This window comes from Myotis brandtii, unplaced genomic scaffold (genome assembly GCF_000412655.1).
Source record: "Myotis brandtii unplaced genomic scaffold, ASM41265v1 scaffold105, whole genome shotgun sequence".
In the NCBI taxonomy this organism is placed as follows: Eukaryota; Metazoa; Chordata; class Mammalia; order Chiroptera; family Vespertilionidae; genus Myotis; species Myotis brandtii.
The window spans coordinates 983,320-990,218 of record NW_005353538.1 but is presented as its reverse complement, the minus strand read 5'-3'; positions in this window follow the sequence as shown (position 1 = coordinate 990,218).

Genomic DNA, 6,899 nt, shown 5'->3' with positions numbered 1-6,899 from the left:
ACCACGCCTCTCTCACCTCCGGGGCCTCCTGCACCCGGGCGGGGGCGGTGGGGGGCGCTACCCTCGGAGGCAGGTATGCCGGCCTCCCCCAGCTCCAGCCAGGACGAGGGCCGCAGTGATCGGAAAGGCTAACTTCTCCACGACACCCCTCCTCCATCAGATGCTTTTTAATGATGTATTTTTATTGATTTCAGAGCGGAAAGGAGAGGGAGAGAGAGAGAAACATCAGTGATGAGAGAGAACCAGCGATCCGCTGCCTCCTGCACGCCCCACACTGGGGATCAAGCCCGCAACGGGAATCCAACCGCGACCTCCTGGTTCATAGGTCGATGCTCACCCCTGAGCCACACGGCCGGCCCCGCCATCATCGCCCTCCCATTATGCTGTGAATGGCCTCCGCCCGGGCAGGAACGGGTTAACGGCGCTGCCGGCTGCTGGGCCAGGTGAGGCGCCGCCTTTCTGGGTGCCCCGCGCGTGGGTGGGGAACTGGAGGGAGAGTGACCCTCAAGCTGCTTGTTGCCCCCTGGTGGCCAGGCGTGGCTTAGCCGTCTCTGCAGGCGCCAGCTTCTGTGGAGCTGGGAAGGCTGGCGGACAGCTTCCCTCCTCCGCGGCCCCTGTGGGGGAGTCGCCTCTGGATGGGCTGATGGATGGGGGAGCCCCGCAGGCCCCGCCAGCCCCAGTCAGCAGGCCGCCTCAGCCACGCCCAGATCCTGGCCTGGGGGACTCCACGGTGGGTCCCAGGTGCCCAGACCCCTGCAGGAGGGAAGGGGAGAAAGAAGACATAGGCCAAACAGAAGTCCTCCCAAGGTTTAGACCTAACAGAGGGCTCCATAGAAGGAGGCTGCCCTCACCTTCTCTCCTTTCTGTGCCCTTCAGGCCTCAGCAGCAAACTCACCCCTCTGGCCAGGCTTTCCAGCTCCTGTGGAGACAGGCCAGTCAGCCAGGACAAGTGAAATAGGGAAATTGAGACAAATAGGTAAATGGCCAAGCAGTTTACCGCCATCCGGTAAATCTTCCCTAACCAAGGACACTTGGGAGTAAACGGTTTTCACTACTCCCCAACCAGAGGACAAATAGCTTAAATCACCCTATTCAGGGAGACAGAGAGAACTCCAATCAGTGCCACTGTGCCTGCCACACCAAGGAAAGATGAAGTTCAGGGACTAAATCTCATTTTGTCACATCAGTATAAAACTCATAAATACCCTATTGAGACCCTCCTATAAGGTCTCCCCTAAACTCCCAGCCTTTAAAACCTTTGAGAGCCCTGACTGGTTTGGCTCTGGATAGAGCATCAGCCTGCAGACTGAAGGGCCCCAAGTTCAATTCCGGTCAAGGGCACGTGCCTGGGTTTCGGGCTTGACCCCCAGTAGAGGGAGTGCAGGAGGCAGCCGATCAATGATTCTCTCTCATCATTGATGTTTCTATCTCTCTCCCTCTACCTTCCTCTCTGAAATCAATAAAGAAAATATATATTTTTTTAAAAAAAAACACCTTCGAGAGCCAGGCTTGCTCTCCCTCCGCCTAGGCTTGCTTTCCTCTCGGGCCTGAATCTTCTAAACTCTCAGGGTCCCCAGGAGACTTGCAACGAGGGGAGCAATGGGCAGCGGCCCCTGGTCCCCAGCTCCCCCCTGAACTTGTCCCCAACGTCCCCTTTCTCTGACTTTCCAAAGAACCAAAGCAGCTGGCCCAGCGCCCTCCTGTTGCCTCTTCCGACCCTAAGCCCTTGTTTCACTGTCCCAGCTTTAATGAACACACTCGCACCACCACCTGGACATGTGTTGTGTGAAATCTTTCCTGCACCGAGTCCCACATCCTCCCGGCTGGCCGAGCAGACCCACTCTAGGCCTGGTTCTTGCTAACCGCCAGCTTCCTCCCCTCCACCCAGACACCCTCTGAGCTTCTCCCCATAACAGGACCCTCCTGAGAGATTCTAGGTGCTTCCAACCACTTCCTCTCACCCTGCTCGAGGCTGAGTCCCTTCTCCCTCTATCCAGAAGCCCTCCTAGGTTAGTGAAGGGTTCCCTGTTTTTAGTGAACTGCCTTACTTTCCTCCATCTCCCCAATTCCCATGATCCTCTACCTAAGACTGTCTTTTGCACAGGCAATTCTGGCTCCTTGTGGACTGTGATGTCTGAATCCACATGTACCATTTCCTCCAGGAATTCTTCCTCACCAACCCCACCTACTTATTCATTCAATGACTACTGAACGTGCTGGGCACGGGAGTAGGCAAAGGTGCATGCTGGTAAACAAGACAGACATGGTCCCTGCCCTCAGAGAGCCCACAGTCTAGTTGGGGACAGACGACAAGTGAATGGGCAATTTTGGTTCCGTGTCACGAAGGCGTGGGGAGACCTTAGAGAGACGTCTGTCCAGGCTTGGGAGTCTGAGAAAGTTTCCTGCAGGAAACAGCATCTAAGCTGAGGCTGATTCCAGCCTAGGATGAGGTCTGACTGGGCTCAGCGCCTCTCACCTACAGAACAAGATCCCAGCAAAGGATCTTCACCAGATGTTATGAGATATCTCTAAGGATGCATTCTCAAACAACCCATTAAAAATTTATTTCAGCCCTAGCCGGTTTGGCTCAGTGGATAGAGTGTTGGCCTGCGAACTGAAAGGTCCCAGGTTCGATTCCGGTCAAGGGCACATGCCCGGGTTGTGGGCTCAATTCCCAGTGGGGTACTTGCAGGAGGCAGCCGATCCATGATTCTCTCTCATCATGGATGTTTCTATCTCTCTCTCCCTCTTCCTTCCTCTCTGAAATCAATAAAAGTATACTTAAAAATTTTTTTTAATATATTTTTTTATTTCAGAGAGAAAAGGAGAGGGGGAGAGAGATAGAAACATCCATGATGAGAGAGAATCATGGATCAGTTGCCTCCTGCATGCACTTTGGAAATGGTACATGTGGATTCAGACATCACAGTCCACAAGGAGCCAGAATTGCCTGTACAAAAGACAGTCTTAGGTAGAGGATCATGGGAATTGGGGAGATGGAGGAAAGTAAGGCAGTTCACTAAAAACAGGGAACCCTTCACTAACCTAGGAGGGCTTCTGGATAGAGGGAGAAGGGACTCAGCCTCGAGCAGGGTGAGAGGAAGTGGTTGGAAGCACCTGCATCCACACTGGGGATGGAGCCCACAACCCGGGCATGTGCCTTGACAGGGAATTGAGCTGTGACCTGGTTCATAGGTCGATGCTCAACCACTGAGCCATGCCAGCCGGGTTCAAATAACCACCCCCCCCCTTTTTTTTAATCCTCACCTGACGATATTTTCCCATTGATTTTTAGAGAAAGTGGAAGAGACAGGGAAAGACAGAGAGAAATATCGATGTGAGAGAAACACATTGACTGGTTGCCTCCTGCATGCACTTTGACCAGGGGCTGGGCCAGGGAGGAGCCTGCAAATGAGGTATGTGCCCTTGACCAGAATCGAACCCAGACCCTTCGGTCCACAGGCTGGCGCTCTATCCACTGAGCCAAACCGGCCAGGGCAAATAACCCATTTTTAATAAACTCTGAGTCCCAGAAGAAAGAAGACTGGCCTGAGAGTCACAAGTGTGTAACCGTGGCCTATGCACTCCCTGCCTTCGTGTCTTCACATGTAAAACAAGAGGGTTGGATGAGTTTATCTTCTCTTCTTTCTCAGGAAGATATTAAATAGATGGAGTAAATGGCAGGCTTGATCTGTTGAGAGAAAAACACGCCCTTAGCTCGGGTCTGCGTGGGGAGGGAGGGCAGAGTTCAGAGACCAGGAGAGGCTGTCAGAGGCTCCAGAGAAAGTGGCCGAAGTCACCTCTGCTCCTCACTCTCTTGCATCACCTGCACTGCCTTCCCGCGATCGTGCTGAGACGGCGCTCACAGGGTAGATGTAGTCACTGCATGACTGTCTTGTATGTGGCACTCTAGGGCAAGCATGTCAAACTCAAAGGCTAACAACAGGCCCAATAAACAAGATTTATTTGGGCCGCAAAAAAAACAAAAGCTTCAATTTTCATAGAAACGTAGGTTTATTTTGATAGAGACATACTGAATACAAAGGGCTGAAATAAATGAGTCATCGTTAACATAAAATAATAGAACATTTTAATGAACATTAATCTTTTTTCTTGAACATTCACTTACCAGACACTGAATAACGGCACAAATTAATAAGCTTAACACAAATAAACCTATTTTTCTTGTTCTCCGAAAGCGAAATATTTCCTGTTGTCGACACCAAACAAGGCAGTCCAAGGCTAATGACGTGGCCATCGGCTGCTAAAATACTCGCTGCTAGCGTTAGTGGAGAGAAATGGTGCGCCTGCGCGTAAGGCGCGTAAGGGAAATGGATGCAGCACGATTATAGTCATCGGTCATAAGCGAACGTTGTAGTTTGTTATTAATAATTATGTATCACAGGATATTGTAAAAATTAAGTTACGAAATTTTTATTAAAACATTTCTTACATACAGTTATATTGGCTAGGCGGCAGAAGTATTCCTTGTGGGCTGCATGTGGCCCACGGGCCGCGAGTTTGACATGCTTGCTCTAGGGCTTTTATCTTAAGAGATGGATGTTCACAGGTGAGGGCACTGAGGCCGCAGTGGTGGAAGGACTTGCCTGAAATCACCTGGCTGGTGAGTGACAGCTGCAAGAGGCACCAGGGTCTCCTAATTCCGGGTCGGACTCCAGGACAGGCAGCACTTACTTCCGACTTTCCGCTGGCTTTCTCCCTCCCTCTGGCTCCCTTCCCCGTCCAGCCCCGTGACCTGGGCAGGCAGGCCTGGCCTCCTTATCTGAGCAGAGCCGGGATGCTCGGATGCCTCCCTGCCCCTGCTCTCTCTCATCCTGTCGCTATCAGGCCCGATCTCAAACGGCATCCCTGGATGGTGGACAAGGCCCTGGGCCAGACATCTTCCCAGCCCCGTGGCGGGGAGCGGCTCTGTGACCCGGAGCAGCTCTGTGACCCGGAGCAGCTGAGGAGCTTCCCTGGGCCCCTTGTCTCCACCTGCTCAGACCTGTAACCAGTTCTACTCTCAGGGTATTTATAACTTGAGGTCCCCAATGACCAACTGGTTCTCAGAGGTAGAACCCTGAGGTAAGGAGGAAGGCTCAGTGTTTGGGTCTTCTTTGCAGGATCCCACCGCCTCGGCTGCATCTGCTCCACCCAGACACTGGGGTGCTGCTTAATGGGGCACCCACACCCTGGCACCACGCTGTATTCTGTGAAAACTACAGGACATGGCCCTGGCCAGTGTGCTCAGTGGTTAGAGCACCAGCCCACGCACCGAAGGGTTGTGGGTCCCTCAGGACAAGTGCAGGAGGCAACCAACCTCTCTCTCTCTCTCTCCCTTGCATCGATGTTTCTTTCTCTCTCTCAGAGCCTCCCTCCCTCCCTCCCTCCCTCCCGTCCACTCTCTCTGAAAAACAATGGAAAAAATACCCTTGGGTGAGGGTAACAACAACAACAAAAACTTACAGGATATGTAACCTGAAAATATTCTGGGGCCCCACAACCCAAATACCAAATATCGAAATAATTTCAAGAATGAATCCCAATTTTTGCTGGTTTCCCTTGAAGGCAATCCAACTGGTAACCTCCAGCACCACTCCTTCCGATTCCCCTTCCCGCTCCCGTCTGGAGGTACCCTGCCAGCCCCCACCAGCCGCGCCTCTGTCCCGTCACCCGCAGAGCCTTGCCCTCGCCCTGCGCCGTCACCTCCTCGCTCTGGAACTGGCTCAGCCTCTCAGGTGTCATCATTTTCCTTTTCCTTCACTCACTACCCAGACGCTTCCTAACACACAGGACAGCCGCCTCAGCAGCCCGGCTCCCCCCTTCTGCTCCCCCAGTGCTCATTGCGGGAGCCCTGGAACTGAGTCGCTGAGACCAGATTTCCAACAACAGGTGAAGGATAAAATTATCTGGGGGTGAGAGGAGGCGGGGCAGAGGGAGGCCTGGAACAGTCCCTGCCCAGTAAGTTTTTATCCTGTAACATCACACGGGTGCCTGCCCTGAAGGCGCTCATGGTGGGGACCACTGAAGACCAGTAAGAGATGATAAATGATTAAAGGATGTGGGCTTCATGCGACCAGTGCGGGCTGCGTCCTCAGAGAGACCTGGTGGAGGACAAAGAGACTGACCTCGGTTTTGGGGAGCACAGCAGGCTTGGTGAAGGCACAGAGGGAGCAAGAGCAGGAGGAATCTCAGGTTTTGGTGGGAAAGGGTCTCAGACACCAACGGCCTAGTCCAGTGGTCGGCAAACTCAGCTGGCGAGCCACATGCGGCTCTTTGGCCCCTTGAGTGTGGCTCTTCCACAAAATACCACGTGCGGGTACAGTGCGATTGAAACTTCGTAGCCCATGCGCAGAAGTCGGTATTTTGTGGAAGAGCCACACTCAAGGGGCCAAAGAGCTGCATGTGGCTCGTGAGCCGCAGTTTGCCGACCACTGGCCTAGTCCAAATCCTTTCTGATGCTCCACTCGCTGCCAATGTCCCTGCACGCGAGCAGTGTACCCACATCTGAGGCCTCCAGTCATGGGGCACCAGCTGCCCCCCAGGCAGCCCCGCCATTTACGATCACCTGTTTTCCCTTCCCTTAGGCGGAAGTCCACCTTCCAGTGGTGCCCGCTCATTGTGGACTTGAAAAGGGAGAGCTAGGCCCTGGCTGGTGTGGCTCAGTAAATAGAGCGTCGGCCTGCGGACTGACAGGTCCCGGGTTCTTTCCCGATCAAGGGCACATGCCTGGGTTGCGGGCTCGATCCCCAAGGGGGGGGGGCGGCGGGTGCAGGAGGCAGCCAATCAATGATTCTCTCTCATCATTGATGTTTCCTTTCTATCTCTCTTCCTCTCCCTTTCTCTCTCTGAAATATATATATATATATATATTTTTTTTTTTTTTTTTTTTTTAAAAA